The following is a 26121-nucleotide window of genomic DNA, read 5'->3' on the forward strand; positions in this document are numbered from 1 at the left end:
ATTAAACCAATTTATTTTATTCAGTTATCACCTTCGGGCTTTTATAATATACTTAATTAAATATATTTCATAACCTATAATATGTAGTTAAGGGTAATTTATGTTTATTTACTGTGCACAACATAAATTAATTATGTTGTTTTATTTTAATACAAATATTGAAGTGTTTAATTTGAAATAATTTACAATTCTACTGGTTAAGTAATTATTTTTATTAAGTTAGGCACTCTGTAGTACTTACATCGTATGTTGTAGGCCTACTACGTATTACTATTAATGGAAATTTAATAAAGCCTGCTATTATATCTGGCTTGTCATAAATGTAATTTATTGTAAGTGAATGCAAAATGTGTTAGGTATTATACAATGTCATGGGCCTCTTTGCATTAACCAGACACCATTAAATTGATTATTAGGAATGTAAATAGCATGTTAAGAAATTCCCAGTGAAGAAGTATTCCTGCTTAATAAGCTTGAAAAAAAAATGCATAGGTTGCAATACCAATTTGTCCCTTTTAAGATGCTTTCAGTTTTGAAATTTATCATTGGCTTCAGAAACTTTTTTTTTCTGTTTGCATGTTAATTTAAAAATAAATAATGTAACAACTTAGTGTCTACATGTTTAAACATCTCACATGTCATAATTGACCTGAAACAAGTTAAAAATAATTTATTTTTTCTTTTTTTTTTTCAGCAAAAATCTCCAAGAACATCTGCATAGAGAGTCAGTTAAAAATTTCATGTTTTGTATATATAATATATATAGTTTTTTATTAAAGTCTACTTCTCAGACTATGTTGTTATTTGTTATTGAAAATACCCCTTTGCATCTTTGCCTCTATTGTTAAGTATTCAAATGGAAATAATCTGGTTTGACCTGGTGTGGCTTTCTGATTATGGTTATACATGGTTCTTAACTTACTTCAGGTGCATTCTTGGCTGGTTTCATAACATAGATCATAGAAGTTACAATCCAAAACCCTATTGTCTGTTTGAATAATTTTCTCTCTCTAATGACTTCATTGTTGACGAGTTAGGCCAAACTAGCTACCTTCTATTTTGTACAAAGTATAACTCGCCATGCATATTATTTTAAATTTTGTACTGCATATTACAAAATTATTTATATGTTTTGTTTACAATAAATTTGTGATCTCATTTGAATATACTTAGTTTGTATGGAAGTACTGTTGTGTTATATTATTTTGTGCATTTACTTTGTAAATTTGGATTTTAGAGCCCCTATACAATATTGCCATATTGTATTTGTTGTTTTATCCTTATTTAGTCAATTTTGTAGTATTAAAATACAAATATAAAACCTAGCTTAATCCACGAACTTTAGGTAGATTAACATGCTATCTATAGAAAAAATTAAGGAAACCAGATTTTTATGGACTGTCACTATTGTATCTTCAGCAAGTCACGGGCATCTCAATGTTAGGGAAGCTGGATCAATTTGAGCTCTTGTCTGGTACAATAAGTCTTTCAATTAGGGAAAGTGACATTGCAATGTTAAAGAGTATTTCTCATTGCACATTGGTTTCATTCCCATTTATATTCCACTACCACACCACTATCTCACTTCATTTAGGCTGGTCAGACAAGTTTTTTGTTTAGTGAGGACAGCCGATCCCAGTCCAGTCTCATTTATGTTGAGCTTGTGTGAAATGGAAAACAATATGTCGATTATAAAGCTCTATGATAAATTTGTACTAAGACTGCATTGTTTCATATTTAGACTCTCTGTAAATTAGTATTTGTGTGTTAGAAGAAAAAGACATTAGTTATAACATAAAATTGTTACATGTTTTTAAGGGTTTTCAAGCAAACATTTTTTTCTTGCAAATGTCCAAATCACAAGCACCAGCCATATATACTATAGCATTAAATAAGGAGAAAAGTACATCACAATACAAGCACAGGTCAAGTCTCATGGCTGTTCATTATGTTAATACCGGATTACTGCGCAACATACAAGTAGGAATTTTCTATTATAATATGTTAGTGTATTGTATATAGGTATATTAGTTTTTTTTATTTCTATAACATTTGTTTGAGGTTGAATGCAATTTTTTTTCTTGTGTGTATCAATTGTATTAAGTTAATGTAATACCACATGATTATCTAGACCACTGATACCGTACTAACAGTGTCGTGATTTTTGAGAATGTCAACATCTGGAATGCAATAGAAAACCACACCCAAATTCTCAAGACATTGTTCAAATACAGATAAAAACATCGATGGACAAGTGCTCATTTATGATACTCAAAAACAAACTTGAAGTGGCCATAACACATTGGGTTGTGAAAATTATATTTTAAAATGTTCAGTAATCATGTCTCCTATGCAAGTGGGGTTTGGTTGTTATGGATTAAGTAAATATTAGCATACTTTCTGTGCTGAGCATAAGGAGATCACATCCAGATAGCTTGGGGAGCCTCAATTTAATTTATTCATTACAAGATGACATAGTCATTGTATTTAATAATGGAACCTTTGTGCTTGTCCCTTTTTCCCCATGTACTGATGTAGATGCATGCCTGCCTGCCACTATATCACATTCAAATTCCCCATTAAAATAAAATGCAATGGACAGGAACCATGGACACCAGTGCTGGGCTTCCTATGACATGCATGTAAGTTTAATTCACTTTGCAAGCATACTGAAGACTTATTTAAATTTTACTTTCGTGACCATAATTTGTTTTAGAATAATAAAATAGTTTGTAAAATTAATGTTAGGCAAGTCTGGTACGCTGACCTGGGAAAACATCTGATGTCTAATTAGATTAATTAAATTATTTCTTTAACTTGGTTCATATATATATATATATATATATAAATTTAGCTCAGTAGTGTGGAGAATATGGTTTCATTAATTTACATGAATTGTTGGATTTTGTCGGCAGGCCTTTTTAATCTTACATATGATATAAATTATAAGCAAATTTTCAATTGGTTTTTCAGCAATTGTACAAGCCAAATTATTAAGTAATATAATCAATTATCATTACATTAAAAACGACAAAAATTTACATTCTATGCCCTACCAGAGCACATATCTTTAAAATAATCTGAAACAAAATAATATTACAATATCTATTTTTTTTATATATATAATCAAAAAATGACACATTACTAAGGACAAGCAAAACTTGACGAAGACAAGAAGATACGAACAAGATCATATCAATCCACCGATTAACACTTTCTAAGGGAGTGGTCAAGGGGCATTATGCACAAAGTGATCAAGAGGAAGTGTACGAGGGCATGCTGTGATGAATTGGAACACAGTAACTACACTTCACTGCGACTAGCTGACCAATGCATCTGTAACATTATGGTATCTATTAAAGTGCAATACTCTTTTCAATTATAAATATACCCTCAGTCATCCTAATTTCCAGAGGTATTTTAGGTCACATGATACATTTTATACGTATTTCAGAACATTTATGGAAATATTTCGGTTAAATGTTTTAGAAATATTGATGGGACATTAGAGGAAACATTTCAGAAACGTTACCATTTGATGTTGCAGGGAGGTTTCATTGAAATATTTCACAGGGCGGACATTTTGACGTTTCTGAAATATATCCGAGATGTTTCAGGTAGGTTGCGAAATGTTTCAAAAATGTTACAATGTTTCAAAAGTTATATTTCTGAAACATATCTGTAACATTTTGTGCTGTATGGGTTGCCGATGTGGAGACAGAAAATGGACAGACCATTGACGGCCCTACTCGATGGATTAACTCCAGCTTTATGTCCTGACCAATGAAATAGTAACATAACAAACTTATAGCTACTGTACGTTGTAAAGATAACACTGACGTGTATTAAAATGACATTTCCTCTTCTAGACATAAAAGACAATTCATTTAATCACATATTGCTAATGTTTGTATAATACAACTAAATTGGTTTGTGTCCTTTATAGAAAACATAGTCTGATTAGCTAATACATTAATCCATTACTGTTAATTATCAATAATTATTGTTATATTGTTACACAAATACAGACCACGATGTATATACAAACTCTAAAAGCCTACCCGGTTTTAATATGTACAATATTTTCTCAGGATATTAATTTTTGGAATTATTATTTCAGGGTGTTTTATCAGCGGAGCACGTAAATGAGACTATCTCAAATGCACAAATATGTGAAGAAACTGGGAATTCAGAATGCGCCCAGTATGAAACCTGCTATCCTCCCAATTGCTCCCTAACTATCTTGAGGAATGTTGGATTAGAGGAAATATTCAGCCTTTATTGTAGAAACGTTTTAAGGATACATGTAATTGGCTAAATAGCAGTTATGTTAATCACGTATTTTAATAATCATTGTATAGTAAAATTATTTTATTGTCTTTTATATAAAACTTTAATAGATTACAATGTTTATTCATTACTGTTAGATACTGTACATATCTTGTTGCACAAATACAGAAAATTGTGTATTTACAATTTATACTGGACTACTCTGTTTTATTATGTACAATTTTATATGGGAATATTAATTTTTTTATTGTTATTTTAGGGTAATTCATCTGTGGAGCATATAAATGAGACTAACTCAGATGCACAGATATTCGAGGAAGCTGGGAATTCAAAGTGTGACAGATATGAAACATACTGTCTTCCCAATCGCACCTTAACTGTCTTGAGGAATGTTGGTTTACAGGTAAGAATGCTGGCCTTTATTGTAGAAGCTTTTTATAGGAATGTGAAATCGAACATGTTTTAAATTGCATATAAGTTATTCACATAATGTACTCTACTATACAATTCCAATCACATACATGTTAACTATCTGGTAAAAAGTGATTTCCACAATGAAATTCCTTTATTTTGATTGTTGGACAATTTTCCTTATGGTGTAGGACGCCCCAAAAAAGGGAGACAGTACTGAGACAAAGTATGTCCAATGTAATTCTCAACAAACGGACTGCATTGTAGAAGATGATAGCCATGGGGACGAAAACCAAATTCGACCATCTGTATCATATTGCAGTGACGGTTATGACGACAGGTCTGTCACTGATGATGTAAGTATCACTGGTTCGTTGGACATACACACGACTTTGCCAGTAAGAGAAAAATCGAGGATCCCAGAAAAAATGTCACGAAAAAGAAAACAAGATGAATCCAAATGGAAAGCATTTGTAAAAAAGCAGAAGGTAAATTCTGGGCAGGCATACATAACCAAAAATAAAAAGCTTGTAGAAGCACGCTCTGTCAAAGGAACATGTAGTGAAAAGTGTCGTTTGAAGTGTTGGAACAAAATTTCATTAGAAAAACAAGCAGACATTAACAAATCATACTGGATGTTAGGTGATCGCCACTTGCAGCATAATTTTTTGATTTCTTACACTGGAAAGGTTGCAATTAAATCAAGAGCCGTAAGTGCAACCAGGCCTCGATCATTTAGCATTACCTTTTTCCTAACTCAGGACAAAATTCGGGTGTGTAAGGACTTCTTTCTCAAAACTTTAGACATATCTGAAAAGTTTTCCGTAAATTCTTCAAAAGAGTAGACGGGGAAACTGGTACCTTGATGAAAACAAGACAAGGACTGCACACAAAACATGCAATTGCAGGAAATGAAAAAGACTCTGCTAGAGAACACATAAAGAAATTCCCACGGATAGAATCACATTATTTGAGGAAACAAACAAAAAGAGAATTTCTTGATGGAAATTTAAGCCATAAAGAAATGTACAGACTGTATATCAGAGAACAGCGAGAGGAAAAACAGAATCCTTCATATATGCCACATGTAAAAGAAGAAGTGTACAGGCAAATTTTCACACAAGAATTTAACCTTTCTTTCTTCACACCCAAGAAGGATCAATGTGCCGTATGTAAGCAGTACAAAAATGCAGATGGCAAGGAAAAGAAAACCATGGAAGACAGGTACAATGCACACATAAAAGCCCAACAACTATCCCGCACAGAAAAAGATAAAGACATAAAAAATGCAAATGACAACAATGCAAAAGTTGCAAGTTACGATCTTCAGGCTGTGCTTTCTGCACCTTGTGGTGAAGTTTCGGTGTTCTACTACAAGAGAAGATTGAATTGCTTTGATTTTACGATATACAACATTGTTAACAAAAAAGGATTCTGTTTCTTCTGGCATGAAGGTGTGGCTAACAGGGGTGCAAATGAAATAGCGTCATTTGTATTCATCTTTTTGAAAGAGCATTGTGAGGGAAAACGTGTGATATTTTACTCGGACAATGCAGCAGGGCAAAATAAAAACAAGATAATTTTAGCCCTATACAGCTATGCTGTAATGAATTTGAACATTCCGGAAATCACTCACAAGTTTTTTATTGTTGGACATACTCAAAATGAGGGCGACTCGGTGCACTCTGCAATAGAGAAAAATAAACGAAGAACACTCAAGTCAGGACCAATCTATGTACCAGCACAGTGGGTGCCAGTTATTTCTACTGCAAAAAGAAGTGGTAACCCTTACATTGTAAGAGAGGCATCTACAGAGAATATCATAGATTTAAAAAGGGTAGCTTATCAACTCGGATGCAACTATAACATAAATGAGAGTGGCGAGACGGTTGCATGGAAAGAGATTTCTGCCCTACAAGTAAGAGAAATTGACCCTTACAAGTTCTTTAATAAAACAGACTATGCACAACAGGAATTCAAGGCAGTCAACATGAAACGTACACCAGAATCATTGAAGAAAACTAGGAAGAGATGAAATGGATCTCTCTCGCAAGCTCCTTCACCTTTGATTCTGTCTCCAGCATACACAGTGGCTCCTAACAGCTTATGCCAGTCACTAGCCATTCCTAGAGTTCACCATTCATTTTTCATAGAACTATCTCACTCAAATGACGAGACACTTCAGGCAGGTGGCTCTCGACGATCAGCGCGTGGCGGAAGCAGACAACAGAGAGGTTCAACAAAGGAAAAGATTCTACACGATAATGTGCTTGACAATTAAGATAATTTCTAGTATGGAAACTTTATAACAGTTAAAACTACTTCATACAGTTAATTGTCAATGTAATTTCAATATTGCTCACATCACGTTCATAATTGCAATATAAATACAAACCTATGTTTGGACACAAGTGTTTTTTTCAAAATACATGGTGGTCTTGTGTTATCTGTATAAATGTTTTCATGTGGTGCCAATGTGTAGTAATTATTTTGGTATTTACTACATTAATTGTTTAACAGAGTAACATGCTGATTACAATGATAGTAATTATGAAACTAGGTTATAATGGATACTATACCTACTATGTGTAAGTGACATTTAGTTAGAAAAACTAACATTAATAAAATTTAAATAAATTATGTATATTAAAATAAATTACAAAAATGTTATAAACCAAGTAGTAATGTTTCATTTCAATGAGTATTTCATCTATAAAGCATATTACTTCCATATATTAAAGCTTTTAATAAAAAAAATTTCACCCATAAGACCATTATGTGTCTTGATATATGTGTGTACCACAACCTCTCTGAGGCCATTTTGCAAACAAAAAGGATTAGTTTGGTCTTTTACCTTTAACAGTGTACAGTTAACACTTTCAGGTGACATATATTTGGGTCAACTTTTATCTTATATAAGGGTAAATATTAAATAACATTGTTTAAACTTTTAAAATGCTCTCCTGAAAAGTTACTACTTTTGACATGTGGCCGTATTACTTTGACAGTGCGATATATGTTTCCACTATACCTAAATAAGTTTACGAAACAATTTTAGTTTGCCTTCGTACTTCACACACAGAACCTCTGCCTTTTTTTCCCCTTTACAATTTGTTTTGTCCACAATGTCAATAATGCGGCGCATTCAATTTCTAAATTATTTCGTCATTATTTGGCGCAATTAAGGCGCGTACGACTTTCCTTTCAAATACTTGAAATTAGTAATGATCCAATCCTATGATATGCAAGTTTTATTACTGCCATATTGCGTATTGTTATACAAAAAAGCCTGAGCGCCCAAGAGCACTTTTTTATTGTCTCATAAAAGTGAACATTTTATAACATAAAATTATCCGGCGCAAAAATCGACATTCACCCGTGAGTCACATTGTAAATATGCGAAATAATTACTATAAAAAAAAACACGAGAGACTGTATCCCGGCAGACTTTGACATGAATCACTGAACCGGCAGCAGGGTGCTGTTATGTTTTAGCAAGGACACAGATACGTATTTAGGTAGTGCCGCATTTGTAGTCATTTTAATAATTTACGTGTGGGTGTATCGGCGGGGGAGCTGGAGTGTTGTCGTGTCGTGATGTCTGTCTAAGGCCCAGTGCACACGGAGCAACTGTTTGAGACGAAGGTTGCAAAGCAACTGCGACCCGGGATCCACGGTTGCATGCAACTGGTTTGAGATTGGTCTCAAACCGATCGCCTCGTGTGCGGTTCCGCACCCCTGTGCGATGTCAAGGTCACAAAACCGTTGTGAGCTCAACCGTTTTGCGACTGTTGTCACAAAACAGTTGCTCCGTGTGCGCTGAGCCTAAGATGTGGAAGAAGGACGGGTTGGGTGTGAGGGTTCCCTTCCTATACTAATCCGAGGAACTCGAGCTTAATGCTATAAGGAACTAAACACCAGACCACTACCTACTCCCTTTCCAGATGCCAACTTGAAATGCCTCCTGGACTGGAGTGGCCTCTTAAGCTAGAAAAATGACTATTTAGGTTAGGTATTTTTTAATATTTTTACAACATACTCATTTGATTTGATTAAGGTTTGCATGGAACACAGAATAAATAAAAGTTGACAATCATATTTATTGTTATTATTTTTCATTTTTCCACCACATCACATATAGGTACTCGCACAAACTGGTCAAACGAACTTTTCTATGATTTGACATTGTTGACAGTAGTAATTCGGCTTAATAATCAGAGGCAGCTGCTTTTTCTGGATGGAAAATAAAGCAACTGTTTTAACAATTTTTTTTTTTAATTTAGAGGGGCGCCACTTTTAGATCTTGCAACACCTAATAATGTTGATAGGACCGGTACTAATTGTACTATATAAAATATTAAATGCTTTATTTTGGGGAGGGGGGAATTATACCCAAAAAAAAACATTTTAGAAATTTTTTGACAGAAGTCACTTTTATAGGCAATTTATTTATTTCAACAAAATGTAAAAATAAAAGAGACAATTCTGTATCAGCGCTACTGTTCTGAAAAAATGAAGGGAAAAAAATTAAACTTGAATTTTTCTTGATTACTAGCATGTTTACCAAACTTTATCTAAAAGTGTGTTTCATTTTAATGTGTGGTAAGGTTAGTTACATTAAAACTTCTATGAATTAATTTCAACGGTTGGCTAGGGATGACATATTTTAAATGTACCGACCTAATATAATTTTCAACGAACACGTACCGTTTTAGAAGCTTTGTTGAATTGAAGAAAAACAAATCGGTATTACCTAAAGTGAAGTTAATAATTGAATACAGTTTTTATTTTTAATCGATAACTACAAAGTTATGGTAGTTTCTGAAATTAAATCTTACCTCTAACATTAATACATATTGTTATTATTTATGTTTTTATCCACAAAACTTCATTATTTTCAGAAGAATTAATCTTTTCCTAAACAAAATATAAAAGGTAAAAACCTTTTGATTTGGTATCATAACTTTGGAACTGAAAGGGCCTTCTTTCTCAGCAATAAAGCAATAGAAGCTGCTTCGAAATATACAAATGGCCAGTTCTTTAAAGAACATATAAAAGACTACTTCATTGCTCATTCTTCTATTCTTGTTGCCATAAATTTGTGTTATAAACAGTAAATGTACAAACTTTTTTTTTAATTTAATGGTCATCATTGTATCATCTCTCCATTTTTATGTGGATATTACTTGCTATTTACACTCATATAGAGCCAATAACAGTTTGAAAAAATATAAGTTTAATTTAATCTACATGTATTTCAACTATGTGCAAATTTCAACACACTAAAATTATCTAATAATTGCAATAAAGTATGCTGGGTAATGAAATATTTATAAAAACACGTAATGCAAGTAAGTGTGTGTATTCCTATTGTGCTACTTCTCTCCATATGTTCACGTGTATTTCTTTTAACCAAGGTGTCTAGCTTCAGGAAAAACCTGGAACTTTTAGGGAAATTTTAATTGCTGAAGAAAAAAAAACAGGACTTATCCAGGGAAAGATGTCAGGTAAGGGAATTTAAATGAAATGGTAACACAAAGCTCATCATGTATCACTTACCCACACACTGCATCATGGCATATTTCACATTTGGGTTCAGTCTCTGTTGCAAATACAGGTGTGTGTCATGTATTTTTGAACAGAGTTATATTTTTTTAGTATACAAGGCTGATTTTTGTCTGTGATGGTGCCCTGGAGTCAGATGTAAGAAACATCACTTGAACACAGTTTCCTGGCTTTTTATTACCTAGTAAACAGTCACAATATTTAAAGAACTCTAGGTACATTATGAATATGGCAGTGTTAGGAAGCAATGACTGTTTTCTATAAAATATTGCTTAGTTCAAAGTAATATTATAAAAGACCTGGAAAGTCAAACAATTGGGTTTTCCTGAACATCCTTTTTAACATTTTAGGGTCATTTCTCAAAGTCTTAACAGATTGGTGTTTTTGCACCACAAGGTGAAAGATTAGTCGTCAGACAAAAGAAAACAAATTTCAATTCATATGATCTAAGAGATTATTCTTTAATCTATATTCATTATTATTTAAATATAAACCAGTTATTTTACAGTGTATACATAAAAAATGTCCCAGTTATAAACAAATTTATAATATCAATTGTAAGCATTGTAGATGGTTCTAGGTCTCAATTAAAGAGTAACTCAAACAGTTTTAGATAATCACATGTGCAAATACTGCTGTGTTGTATTCTCGCTTGCAGCGTGAAAGAATGGCTCTTTCCCCAATTAGTAGAGGGTGAACCTGTAAACTCCCTCCCCATTGGAATCTCTTTGTACGAGAGTAGTTGAACATCGAAGTCCTTGGCCTTGGTCAAGTCGATAGAGCTCTTTTTCGCTGGCCTCCACATTCACCTGACATAAGGCCATGCAATGTTTTCTTTTGAGGCTTTATAAAAGATTATGTCTACGTTCCGCCGTTACCTACTAATGATTTGCCAGTGTTAGGACACATTAATCTGGACTTGTTAATCAAAGTGTGGGAAGAAGTGTACTTTAGGTTGGGTGTGTGTCGTACAACTAAATGAGTAGGGGAACCTGGGGCAAAATAGGGTATCTAATGGTTGGAAGGTAATATAGGTAGTTAGAAATGTTACAAATTGATAAATTTGATGTAAAAATTATACTTTAGTCTATGAAGAATAACTAAACCATAAACTGAAAATTAACAATTACTATTGATTTTAATAATTAACATTTAAATAAGAAAGAGTATTTTGCCCCATTTTGTCCCTAGTATGAGGCAAAATGGGGCAAAATGGGGTATAGTTATAATAAATTTGGAAACCAATAACTTGAATTTTCTAAATAAGTTTAATATATAGTTAACATTAAACATTAAATAAGAGCATACAATTATTTTGAATGAAAAGACAAAAATTTATGACAGTTAGTGTGCACAGGGTTCACAGATGAGAACCACTTCGTCATCTTCACTGTCAACACCAGCACACGAATTGTGAGCCCACTTTAAACATCTTGAACAACTTATCCATCCATCATTTGACTTAGAATAAAAGTCATTGCAGTACAGGCACTCCGCATCGTCATCTTGACTTTCTTCACTCTCATTTATTGAGCACTTGAAGAGAGGAGTTTTAGTTTTTCTTTCTTTTATTTTTTCTCTCATCTAAATTGAGCTGTTTCTGTGGTATTCGTGTCAATTTTTTGGTCTTTTTATTCTGGATGACTAGTAATTCTGCCTTATAGGGAGATGCAGTAAGAATTGCTGTTGTTCCCCTTTTACGTGTTTTCCTCTTTTCGCATTGTGCTACTTTGGAGACAGGTAGAACATTTTCAGGAGAACAATTTGGGAAAGTGGAGAGAGTAGCTCTACTTTGAAAGGATGTTTCAGGCAAGGGCGTTGAAGTTGCTGTTTGGAGTTCTGCATCTGCCGAGTTAGAGCAAGCACCCTTCTTGAGGGTCATCTGTGGGAGGAATTTGCTGAGGTGGTACAGTGTTAGGACCATCATCTAGTAAACCTATGTCAGTGAGATCTGCAGGAAGAAAATCTACTTCAGTGAACACATTCCTATCAACAGGCCAGATCCCAGTCTTCCGAAAACCATCGATGGCAGTCAACATAGTTGCAGCCTGCAAGTAAGCTGATCTAAACAGAGATGCAAGCTGAAATAACGTCACTACGCGTCCAGGATGAGAACGCAACCATTTTCTCACTTTATCTTCGTAATAATTGCTGAGGGGCTTCATGAATGATACGTCTAGTGGTTGTAGACGATGGGAACAGTGAGGAGGAAAGCACAATAAAATAACACCATTTTCCCGGGCTGTATCAATTAGTTGAAGGTTTTTAGTATGAGATGTATGCCCGTCAAGCAATAGAAGCATTGGTGATTGTTTGGATGCTCTAGAAAAGATAACAAATTTATTTAACCATGAAATAAATGATTCCTTTGTGATACATCCTTTTTCTTCAACCTCAGCCCATGATCCAGCAGGTAGTCCTGTTTGAAACTCTTGTTGCATCCTTTCCTTGGAAATATTAGCATAGGTGGAATATATACACCAGCAGCCGAAAAACAAATTTCTGCTGTTACAGTTTCCCAGCTGAAGTCACAGTACCAACCTGCCGTCTACCCCTCTGAGAAATAATTCGGGCATGACCTTTGGGATTAACAGTGATTCCCGTCTCATCAACATTATAAATTTCATCTACAGTGAGGCCATATTTGTCAACAACCTCTGTTAAGAGATCAAAAAACTTCGATACTGCTACTTTATTGAAGCCCATTGCACGTGCCGCCTATGTAGCTTCAGGTTTTCGAAGAGAAATTTCAGGATGCCTCTTCATGAATGCATTAAACCAGTCAATGCCAGCCATCTCGTCAATTGCATTGAAAGGATTTGTGTATTCATTTATCATAGCCAACTGGTAAGCTCAAGATCTCAGTTCTTTTGAAGGAAGACCGAAAAGACGTTCCTCCATTGTTATCAAATACTGAACTAGTTCATTTTCTTGTTGTTCAGTGAAAACCTTTTTGAAATATCCCAAAGTCTTCGAAACACCAACACCCGGATTACTCCGCTCCTTCTTCACATATCGCTAGGGACACCTGTATTTCGCGAATACATTTCGTGTCTAGGTACATCGCAAAACACCGTAGTTTTTTTCTTGTCGTTATTGGCTGTGGTCGGCGAGAGGTTTTTTCCCGCACTTGACGGGGCCAATGTGAATGTGGATACAGTACTGCTGCACGCACACGATTCGCCATTACTCTAAGAAAAAGCTACAGTGTTTTGTGACATACTTTGACACGAAATGTATTCGCGAAATACAGCTGTCCCTACATATCGCTCCAATGTTGTCTGTGGTACTCCGAATTGAGTCGCAGCTTTAAAGTAGCCCATTTTACTCTGTATCACAGCTAAAACTGCTGCTTCCATGGATGCAGCACTCCATTGTTGCCGTGTGGACTTCTTTTTGTACTCTAGAACCATCTAAAACAATAATTTATACCAAAGTAATATTTTGAGAAGGGACAGTGGGCTAGTGTATTTAGAATGAGTATTACGATAAATAATTTTAGAATGGGTAAAATAGTAAATGTTTTCAGAACAGCTTTGTAACTTTTTCCTTCAGAATAGTAGTGTGAATGTTTTCAGAACTGGTAGTATGATCAGTGTTTGCAGTATGGGTATTGTAACGAATGCTTCATTACTGTTGTGTTTGTTGAGTTATTTTTGTTCTCTCAAACATTCTAAAATCATAATATATTCCTTATAAGAAATTATTATCTATTTTCAGAATTGACATGAAATAATGTTTTTAGAATTATAATTACTTTGTGTTTATTTTGGAATAGTTGAAATAATAAATGTTTTCAGAACAGGCAGTGTGACCTTTTTCTCAGAATGGGCTGTGTGGATTTTTTCAGAACTGGTGGTATGATCAGTGTTTGCAGAATTGGTAGTGCTACAAATGTTTTAAGAATTAATGGTATGGTATCATTTATATAGTATGAAAATTAAATTATTACCAAACTGATATTATGTATTTTCAAAACAAGTTGCTAAATATAATTCAAATAAAAAAAAATACAAATTAAAAGTCGAAACTGGCCATCACTAAGTTCTTAATAATAAACAATGTAGATAAAATCACACAACAATACTGCTATAGACAACATTCAATTGTAGCACCTGGCGGCTTCTTTAGGTTTGTCATACTCTGGAATATCACTAAACGAGAAAGGTTACTTGCTATTTGCCATTAAAATATGTCTCAAATATTAAATACTTGTATATTCCATCATAGGCGTGCCCAAATATTTCCATTTGGGGGGGCTGCTAAATTTTTAAATCGGAAGCTGAATTTAGAATGTTAAATAGCCTAAATACATTCACTCATTGACTTGTTTATATTTTTGTGCAGTATCAACGAGATACTAGTTAATATTTATATCCGTATAATTTTAACAATCTTGAAAATATGTTTTTTTCCATAGACAATGTTTAAAGGGTACTTACACATTTTTCCCCCTTGAATTTTCCAATAGCTTGGTCCAGATCTACCTTGAAATGAACTTCTTTTTAGTGAATGCAAACACAGCAATTCAGACATCAGAACTTTAACAAACCTCTTAAAATATTTTTTTTTTGCTTTGAAATGCATACATCATCGTAAAAAAATTAAATCAAAATTCTAGATGACACAGACGACACTCAAAAGGTACATGTTTTCTAAACCACAATAGCTTAAATTTTCAACTGACCTTGTTTTACAATGAATGATTGTTCAATCCATCAAATTTTAAAATCATTAAAAACTATTTTGATTTATGTGGTGATATATTGTGCTCAAGTATTTTCAAGTTAACTCAAAGCACTGATTACGAACACAAATTTTAACAAACCTGCAAAATATTCTTATTTACATGGTAATACATTCTACTTAATTATGTTCAAATTAACATAAAGTTCTTATTAAAAACACACATTTTAACAAACCTGCAAAAGATTTTCATTTACATGGTAATAAATTCTACGAAATTAAGTTAACGCAAACGTTATCTCAAAGTTCTGTTTACAACCACAAACACAAATATTAAAAACCTGCAAATCATCTTCTTTTTTTCAATCAATTACTAAATTTAATAGACTCAACAAATTGAGAACAGTCTTGATTACAAAAAATACATTTTTAGAAACATTCTACTGTATTTAAGTTAACCCAAAGTTATAGTTACGAACACGCAAAAAAGTCGAGGTAACTTTCTCTCAACAGCTTGGAACTATCTATCATAATCACAAGTTGTTTTCCAATGAACATAAATATAATGATATCCAGGCAATTGTAAGTTAAACAAACCGGCAAGCATTTTTATTTATCTGGCAATACTTGCACAGTTTGAGTGTCACAGTGCCGATCTGAGTGATTACATTAACTTTTCGTTTAAATATAATTATGAACAAGTTTTCGTTTAAATAAACTGTAATCAAATATCTAACATAACCTATTATTACTGCACTGGCCGACAAATGCTACTTTTTTTAATAATAAAAGAATAAATACTTGAAATTATACTAGTAATCAGATTTTTAAAATGCAATAATAATTAACCTTTATTGCCGAAATTGTTGTTGTAATAAGCAATCAAACCCACAGATTAAAATTCGTCGAGAATATTTTACATTTTTATGTCTTCCAGTGCTCAAAATGATATGCAATTGTAGCCCTGGGCACGAAATTTTATTTATAATTCATTAATAATAACGCCCATCGCGATAAACAAAGGAAAATATGTATTAACGAGTGCCTGGTTCCCGCGGCAGTTGATAGAGAGCACGATTCGTTCGGTTCGCGTCCATCACCGTAGATAGCAGCACCGTAGGGGAATGATTTTATTTCGTTTTATAATACGATTTTATAACAAATACGCATCCCAAATACACCAAACTTATTTATAATGTGTTACAATATTTTTTTAAAACATTGTGCAAAATATCCCGGGTGTAATTTGAATTATTATGTTTAACTGTAAAACACCATTGTTCGTTAAAAACGTATTTTAAAATTCAACATTAGGGAGCGTTCAAGTATTACGTAACGCAATTCTTTGATATTTTTGACCCCCCCCCCCCCATGTAACGCGCCGTAACGTTTTTCTGTACCCCCCTCCCCCCTGGTAAAACGTTACGTAACCCCAAGTGACCATTTTTACCTTAAGTTACAATTATGTGGCGTAACGTACCGGAATAAGTCACTAAAATACCTTTGTTATTGTTTTAATCGCTTTAATGTTATTTATTAACATTTGAAATGTCTTGTTTTTAAAAGCAAGAGCTTTCTAATGGTTTTTTTTGTCCTAATAAATTTTTACTACTCAATCATACATTTAGCAATCATACATTTAATTACGTCGTTTTCCTGACTTAGCCCTGTCCTTACACACTTTTTGCTTTATCCGCCATTTTTCTTCTCACGCATTCTCCTATGTTAGCGTTTTACTAATAAAGCTATTAAAATCAAATAACAAATTTTATTTATAATAATTATTTTTACCTTTGGCAATGCAATTACAAACATATAACTAACTGAAATAAATCATATTTGTCAAAATATAATCGTATTTAAGAATACGATCGAACGAAAACGAAAAACATTTAAAATAAAATTAGCCATAATTAAAATAAGTAGATTGTAAGAAAAAAATAACAATTCAATTGGAGTTTTACTGCTCCTCTGTCCATGAACTTGCCAGCCACTCAGATTCTTTCATTACTGGCATCCGGAGAGCAGACGAAGAGGGTTCCGGAATTGTTAACCCGCTTGCATCAACTTCGTCTTCGGCATCCTCAGACGATGTTTCACAGCGACGCACAATGCAGAGAAGCTCATTTGCCCTTCTTGCAGCAAGTCGCTGTGGCCGTACTCGACTTTCATGAAGGTGTTGGGCAGTCTTGCCATGCATGAAACGATTGTGCATTTGCACACTCTTGTGGGATGTAAAATAAATCCCACAGGTTGAACATACTCGGTTCTTTAGGTCGGATTGTACCGATGGGCAAAATAAATCGTAAGGCATCTGCTAAACCCTTCTAGAGGAGGCGACAGATCAACAGACAACCTCACAAGAAGTGGCGAAAACTTGCACGATCCTTTGTCTATCTGACTAGGTACCACGAGCTTGTTTGTGGTTTGAAGGATTGGGCAGGGTGGCGGCAGGAAAGTTTCTGGAAAGACAGATTTTAATGCACTCCTCAAGCGGGAACAGCAGGATTCATCCGCGCATTTAATAACTTGCAAGAAATATTTGGATTCACGGACGTGAGCGCTATACCACGCCATATTAGGTTCTGCTGGATCCTGCAAGCTATCTTCAGGGTTTCTATATTCCGCCGAAACGTCGTAGTTGTCAATTTTCATACAGTCGGCCAAGTGCTTGGAGCACATAAACGAAAAGGGTTTCCATCTTGGGAGAACAAAATACGAACAATTCAATCGGGAATACCCCGTAAAAAATAAACGAAAAGGGTTGCAAACTTGGGAGATTTTAATTCACTAGTAGTTTTATTAACCCTTCAGACCAATCGTCTTTCGTACCACAACATTACTGTTGTGATGAGAGAAAATCTCACACATAGAAAACCGTGTATTGTGAATATCAATACCTACATAATTTCTAATATGGCGATTGGAGTCTACGTTGACAACCGAAGTATAACGAAACCATCCGAATAGCGGTATTTTTTTGTTTTAACTACTTTACTGGAGTGACGAGAAAAACTATCACAGCTGTTGATAAATATATATTTTTTTGCTTTACGTTTGGAGTTAAAAAAAAACATTCTCTAATCCTGTAAAGCAAGCAGAAGCAATTTTGTGAAGGTAAAAAAAAATTAAGTTATCATGCCATTTGAAATTTTGAGGAAAAAGAAAGTTTAAAAAATGCGTGAAAGAATCTGTCTCTACGCGACCGTTCTGAAGGGTTACAAAAAAAAACAATGTGACGTAACGCGTAGGTCAAACACCCCCTCCCTCCCCTGTAACGCATCGTAACGTTTTACTAGACCCCCCCCCCCCCCCCCTCCAACCAAATTCGTTACGTAATACTTGAACGCTCCCTTACTTTTAAATAACCGTACCGATTGTGCTAAAAATCGGTGGACGATCGTTAAATTATATAATATTAATAATTCAAACGACGAAAACATGATTGAAAAGTCAAATATATTGTTGTTCCAATCGAGTGGAAGAGAGATACGGCGCATGCGTACAATGAGCGTAATGGGTCACATCCGTAGTGGGAAAATGTGCGTTACGGGACACTTTTTCGTGCGTGCAGCCGGCGTTCATCGATTTATTAGACGTTGTCACGTCAATAAACACCTATTATTCCCACTAAAAAAAGGAAATAATTATAAGCAAACATTAAGCAAACAGGTTTTATCGTCCGAAATGAAGTGCCACACATCTAGGGTTACCAGACGTCCGGCAAAAGGATGACATGTCCTTTTTATGTATTTTTTTGCGTCCGGCCGGATTTTACTTAATGCTCCAAAATGTCCGGCTTTTTTATAAAGTGAGATAATTCCTACAGTTACACTCTGAGTAAAGCGAGCGGTGCGCGCTAATGCACTGTCCGCAGAGTCTCCCCACTAGTAAGTAGTTCTATGACAGCTTGACAGGTAGCAGCACATGCAGAAGCACGTGTGGTGTGTTGCAAGTTTATTGTAAATAATTATAGATGGCAGGAGGATGAACTGTGAACGGCCAGCTCAACGCGTACACGCAGGACACAGCGCATGCTTAGTTTGTGTTGAATCGACGAATTCTGTGGTGTAACAACAAGTCCACAAATCGTTTCTGCGTTTGTAAAAGCCACATCATTTTCTAATTGTTTATGCATTATTGCGGCGCTAACTTTTAGTAGTGTGAAACAATGTCTAAAAGAAAGTGTGAATTTAGTAACACTTTAAAAACTAAATCCCCAAATTTTGTTTGTGGAAGAACTGAACATGAAGCTAAGTGTGTGTTGTGCGACTGTTACGTTTCGGTAGCGAATAAAGGTTCTACAGACTTGGAACGCCACGTGAGTAGTGAGAAACACAGGAAAATTGTTTGCAGCTCTTCATCAACTACAACAGTAAGTTCTTATTTTGTAAATGAAGTAAACAGTAATGTAAGCGCCGCAGAAGGAGCATTGGCGTTTCACACCATTAAGAACCACCATTCTTTTAAGTCAATGGATTGTACGTCTAGCCTGAACAAAAAAAATTTCTGGAGACTCGAAAACTGCAAAAAATATTTATTGTGCTAGAACTAAAGCCAAAGCAATTATTCGAAAATTCATTGCTCCTCATGCAATCGACATTGTTGTTGAGACATTGGGAAGTATTTCATGTTTTGGTGTCGCTACAGACGCCAGCAACCATGGATCAATGAAGATATTTCCCATTCTTATTCGATATTTTGACTGTAAAGAAGGCTGGACAAAAACCAAGGTAATTTAAATACAAGCCCTAGAAAACGAACAGTCAGATACTATAACAAATTTTATTTTGATGACCTTAGAAAAATATGGCCTTGCCTCGAAATGTGTTGCGTATTCTGGAGACACTGCAAACGTTAACTTTGGTGGGCTGAACAGAAAAGAGGGACGAAATGTGTATTCATTTCTAAAAATCAGGCTCGGTAGAGACATCGTAGGACGAGGTTGCCCAGCACATAATTTGCATAATACGTTACGGCATTGTACTGACTTGCTTAAATACGATATTGAATCAATAATCATGAAAATTTTCAATTATTTTTCCGTGTATACAGTTCGCACAGAATGTCTCAAGGAATTATGCGACTCAGTTGATCTAGATTATCAACAACTGTTATCGCACAGTAAAACTCGTTGGTTAAGTCTTTTCCCAGCTATTGAGCAAATACTTAAATTATTTCCAGCTTTGAAATACTACTTTCTTAGTCAACCACAGCCATCATACATAAACAAGAAATGTTTTGAAGATGAATTTTCAGAAATTTACTTGTGGTTTCTGCACTCTCTTATGTCTGTTTTCGATTCAAAAATACAGGCTATTGAAAAGGAAAGGAATTGTATTTTGTAAGTTGTGAACCATCTGGAGGCAACACGTCATTGCCTCAAAGAAAGGCACTGTCACACCTTTGTTCCTTTGAAAGTGAGAGAACTGATTAATAATTGCAAACAAGCCGGATTGTGTACAGAAGAACACTGTTCTGATTTTTTAGGTGAATGTCAGATTCTGTATGAAGCATGCATAAACTATTTAGAAAAATTGACAACAAATTTAGAAGAATTTCAGTGTTTCAAGTGGATGTACTTGAAATACAGACGAAATATTGAATTCGACGATTTGTTACCAAGCACATATTTGAAGAACAAGGGTATTGCTGTCGATGATGTCAGACATTTTAATCAGTACTGTCATTTGACAGCATTCCTCGAGGAACAAGATGAAAGTTTCTTTGATGGGAGTTTGGATGTGATATGGAAAAAATTTTTTTAGTGAATGCGCTAATTCAGACCAATTCTCAGAACTTTTGAAAATATGTGAATTTTTTTTCTCTGTACCAGGACACAATGCGTCGGTCGAAAGAATTTTTTCCATGATAAGCAGTCAGTGGAAAAAGGAGAGAAACCGACTTCTACCAGAAACTGTCAAATCCATCACCACAGTAGTTTACAACTTCAAATAAACAACCTGTGAAATTTTTTTACTCATATCTGCTTAAGAACACTAAAATCTTAAACAAAATTAGTTCATCTGCAAAATATTAAATGTATATGTCTACTAATTATGTAAATATTAAGCTTATTGGTGTTCCTGCAACAAACTATAACATGCATTTGTTATACACAAGAAGATATGTTATTTTGTGTGGTATATGTAATATTATGTTTCGTTTTGGATATAGTGAGTTTATACTGGGTTATTCACTTTTTAAACATGTGTTTTTTTGTATAGGATTGATGTACTTGGTGTGCCGTTAATTAGTAAATCCGACACGATATATTTTAAATTTTTATTATGATTTTAAATTTTTGTGTGGAAATTTTATTTGCTCTACTATAGTGTAATTTTAATTTGTTAGTCTGGTGTACCCCTCTGAGTTAAACTTTGTCTCAGTGCCCTGAAGCCCCTTTTCCCATCGGCGTATCGGATATTTTGCTGGCCTAATCCCTGACTGGCAGACCGCTTACCGTTTCCCCCACCTTCAGTCACGCCTCAAGCCTGTAATATCATTTCTCTTCGTGACCCTAACTGCATAGGCAAGCCTGTAGCTTGCAGGCGACCAGTTCGCAGAGACGAGCTGAGATTGGCTGTTTTCATCACGTATTAGTATTGTGTTCGCCCCTCTGCAGCCACGACGGGGCGTAGTTTCCCATCAGCGTTGCATCTTACCCCACCTCCCCCCCTTCTCAGTTCCAAGTAAGACCAATGACCGGTCGTAACCCCCTGGACACCAGTGACCGTTCTCAAGGTCTTCTCGCAAAAACGAAGGCGCCAGAACTGACAGCAAGCACCACCTAGCGACCAAGTCGAAAACTTCTCCGCTTGCCTACCCTCTAGGGCGCCAGAGAGCAGCACCTGCTTTGCCTTGAGTTATATGGACGCCGTGGTCGAGTCGATTGTTTTCAACTCAGACCCCCTCCTACAGAGATCGCTACGGTCGCCCAGTGTGGCCAACTTCAAGACTCCTGCTAGAGTTTTTTTTTTCGCCCGCATTCGGGCAAGTTCGGTATTTTTCGGCGGCCCAGACACCCCCTCTTCCACCTGTTTGAGCCGGTGGGCACTTTTAATTACGAGATGCGGCTTCCCGCGACACAGACCAACTCGCGTCGCGTCTGCAGACAGACCTCCATCGAGTATCGGCGAATCGGCAAGACTTCATCCGACCGCTAACGACTATGTAGTCGTTTCGTATAAGGGATGGTATCCCTCAAGTTAATTCTAGTAGATTAGTCTGTCTGCATAGTTTAGTTATTTGCCTTAGAAATTTTTCTCTTTTAAATTTAATAATGAAGAAATCATCCGCGTCCTGCCGCGCAATTCGCGAGCTCCAGACCCTGGCTGACTCCACGATGGCAGCGTGCTGGGCAACTCCCCTGTTTTGGTGAGTGATAATTCGCGAACCCCCTTTTTTTTCCTTAAATTTTTTTGGGCATTTTCTGCCCCATAGACTGCCTGTATACAAGTTCTAATCAGGTTTGATTTGGACTGTTGCAGACAGGGTCGATGACGGGGAGAGATTGATTGCTCTCATCTCGTGCCCAACCCCCCCCCCCCTTCTGTTCCGTGGGTCACATTAGAAGAAACGCTTCTACTACCCGACGTGATCGTTTGAAGACCCCGGGTGGTAATGTAAATTCAACATTTCCCCCTTACCTAGCTACGAACTATTTTAAGCGGATGACCAAACCACCAGCGACCAGTGTTTTTCTCAAGAAAATGTAGAGCGAATAGAACTAATTATCAATGTAATCATCGGATCCATACAACTTTGGGTGTGAAACTTATAATGCAAATGTTTATATGTCAAACTAAGAATGTAAAGTGTTTAAAGATTCGCGGGCCGGCCCCATTTTCGTTTTTCCTTTTGTTAATCTTTGAAACTTGTTAAAACCTTGTGTGTGTAAAACAATGGAAACAAGATAATTCTTCAGGGCAAATAAAACAGGGAAACTATAGATCAAGTTAATCGTGTAGTTTTTATTTTTTGATTTTAACGATCCACACCAACTTCCCCCTTGCTTGTTACAGGAAGTTCCTAAATTTTGTGTGTTCCCCACCTCGTGTCGCCTCTGGTAAATCAATTTATTTAACTAATTTTTTTTCCAGCATGTTTCCAAGGCTTTTTTAATTATTTAAAATAATTCTATTTTGAGGCACGAGGGGCGTTACAACTTGGTAGCAGAGCGTGGTTTCCTTGATCTATAGGCATACTTGAATAATATAAGCATATCTAAAATTAAAATAAAAGTACAAAAATTTTTTTTAATTAATTTTTGATAATATTAATTTTGTAATGATATTGTAAACTGATCGCTGGTACACCCCCTAGTTATAATGAGTTAAATTTTTAAATTTATCTTGAGTTAAATTTCCGTTTGGACTTAGGCTAGCGCGTAGCGCGCGAGACGTCCGGCAGCCAGCCAGCTGTCCCCCCCACCGCGAGTCCCGGAACATGCTGTTGACTAGGTCGTAGCCACCCCTCCCCCGTCACTGCGCGCTGCTTATCTCTCACGGCGCGTGTGGTCGCGTCGAGTTCAGTTCACCGCCCTGTGCGTTCTGCACGACCTTCACAGACCACTGTCCGCCCGCCGTGGCCTTGTTCTTTTCTTTTCTCGAGCAGCAGAAGTACCAAATTAATGTTGACTAAACTAATATATTTTTCATTATTCTGGGCACATACTTCCGACCCGTCGGAGCAACTACGATATTATTAAGCTAAGTTAAATTAAGAGTGTCTTGTGTAGAATTTAACTGTACTGTTTCAACCATAGTTTTAAGTCTTTGTTGGTTGTCCAATCAACGTAAATTTTGTGTATATGTTTTGCTGTCCTCGTAAGACTGGACCAAGCTCCACCTACGAAATTGACGCAATGCTCACGCCGGAGTATCTCCTCCGTGACGAGCTGGAATACGAACTCCGATTTCGACAACACGTCGCCGGGCATTGATTTCGACATTCACACCATCTCATTTTCCATCTGCGACTGTCATGGCGACTGGTACTCACCCGAGCCCCAATGTCACCTTCGCCTATCCTATGCATTCGCTCCCAGCTCATCCTGTTTACATGCCCCAACCCATATACCTACCACAACCAGCCCCTGTGCACCCTGGTGGCAGGATAGAATCACAACTTCCTTACTCCAGCCCCGCCACCACATACCTGTCATTGGGCCCGCAGGTATACCAACTTCAAAACTCAACTCAACCTCCACCAGTCACACCTCACGCCTCTAATCTAGCACCGAACCCAGTACCTGTGGTTCCTACCTTCAATCAGACAACTGGAGGTAGTTTTTACGCCAAGATACCAAATCCCGTTGAAAGACTGCTGGCTAATTTTAAGGAAACCACAGGGTTGGAGCCCAGGAGCCTAATCGACTTCCTAAAGAATTTGTTCAAAATCAAACAAAAGGCAAACCTTCCAGACAGGGAACTCCTAGAAGTTATTTTCCCCTTTACACAAACACCCTTGAGCGAGCGAGTGACGCTCGCCATTGAACAAAATTATTCTTTTGACCAATTTCATGAGGACGTTCTAAATTATTTCATTCCAGCCCGTTTGATGACCAACATCAGACTGGAGTGGTACAATAGGCTACAACAAAGAAATGAAGCCTTGCCTAATTACATAGCAGACATCAAACTAGCCGCTCAAATTCTTCGGTTGCGAGTATCTGAGAGTGAGATAGTCTCAAACATCCTCGATGGAATTAATCCGCAGGAACGATCGCGGGCAGTTTTTCAGGCCCGACCACAAAATTTTGCCGAGCTTGATCGCTTGTGCATCTCCAACACAAATGTAGAATACGCAGACCACCAGCGAAATAGAGAAGCTAATGTCTACGCCCACAACAATACCAGAATAACAGAAAATAAACAGCAGTATTATAACAAAAATTCGCAACACAAATACAGCAATGAACAAGTCGCTAAGCCTCAAAATAAAGATGAACGGATACCTGTCTGCAGGTACTGCAAAAAACCCGGGCACTACATTGAACAGTGTCGCGCAAAAAACTATCGCCCAAACTATCAAAATTCGCGTGACTCAAAAAACCCTGTAAATCGCTGGCCAGAAAAAATTCTTTCTGAGCCAGCCACCCAAACGACCATTAGAAATTTTTCCCTTCACCAAGGCCCTAATAAAAATCACGAACAAAAAGTTCAACAAAACACCGCTTCCCCACACAGAGGAAAAAACAAAAGAAGAAAACAGAAACAAAGGCGAGCTAAGAAAGACAAAGCTCGTCAAGACAAGCAAACGGAAAACTGTAACACGTTTAGGCCTATGTGCAGACAATGTAATTGTCCGCGAACCACGGACAAAAGAACATGTCATAATATTCTAGCTAATATACCCACAGTTTTGCCCTACGCCAACACAATAATTGGAAAACAAGAAGTTCCAGGCCTAATAGATACCGGATCCGTGCGATCATTCGTGTCAGGCCAGCTATTCAGGAAATTACAACAAGACCGTTTGATTCAAAAGGCAGAGCCAATAAAAATAAAGTGTTTTACAGCTGCTGAACATCCTTTGAAGGTAAATAGTAACATTTTTGTTAAAGTAAAAATCGATTTGTTTTCTTGGTCTTTCCCATTCTTAGTAGCAGATGATTTGGCCACAGATTTAATTTTTGGTTCCGATTTTATTGCAAAAACAGGCATGATAATTGATTTGAAAGCACGAAGAATTCACTTTAAATTTAACAACCAAGTTTTTGTTTCTTTTGTGTCACCGGACGCAAAATGTCAGAGCAAAGTAGATGCCATTCACACAGAGGCTAAAGGTGATAATAACATTTCACTAACCCATCTTAACTTTGAACAGAAATGAGAAATAGAGAAGTTATGCAGTAACTTTCCCGACGTTTTGAGTGAAAAATTAGGGCGCACCCATCTCACCCAATATGAAATTAAGCTTTTGGACAAAACCCCAGTTAGGTGTCACCCTTACCAATTATTAGGACCTAAAATGCAGATAATGCGGGATCACATACAAAATTTATTGGACAAAGATGTTATCGAACCTTCCACTTCCAGTTTCGCCTCCCCGGCATTTTTAGTACCCAAGGACCAAGGCCAAGGTCACCGCATGGTGGTCGATTTCCGCCGCGTAAATCGGCAAATTGAAGTAGAGATGACGCCATTACCCGACCTAAATTCGGTA

The sequence above is a fragment of the Bacillus rossius genome, chromosome 2 (assembly GCF_032445375.1).
Source record: "Bacillus rossius redtenbacheri isolate Brsri chromosome 2, Brsri_v3, whole genome shotgun sequence".
In the NCBI taxonomy this organism is placed as follows: Eukaryota; Metazoa; Arthropoda; class Insecta; order Phasmatodea; family Bacillidae; genus Bacillus; species Bacillus rossius.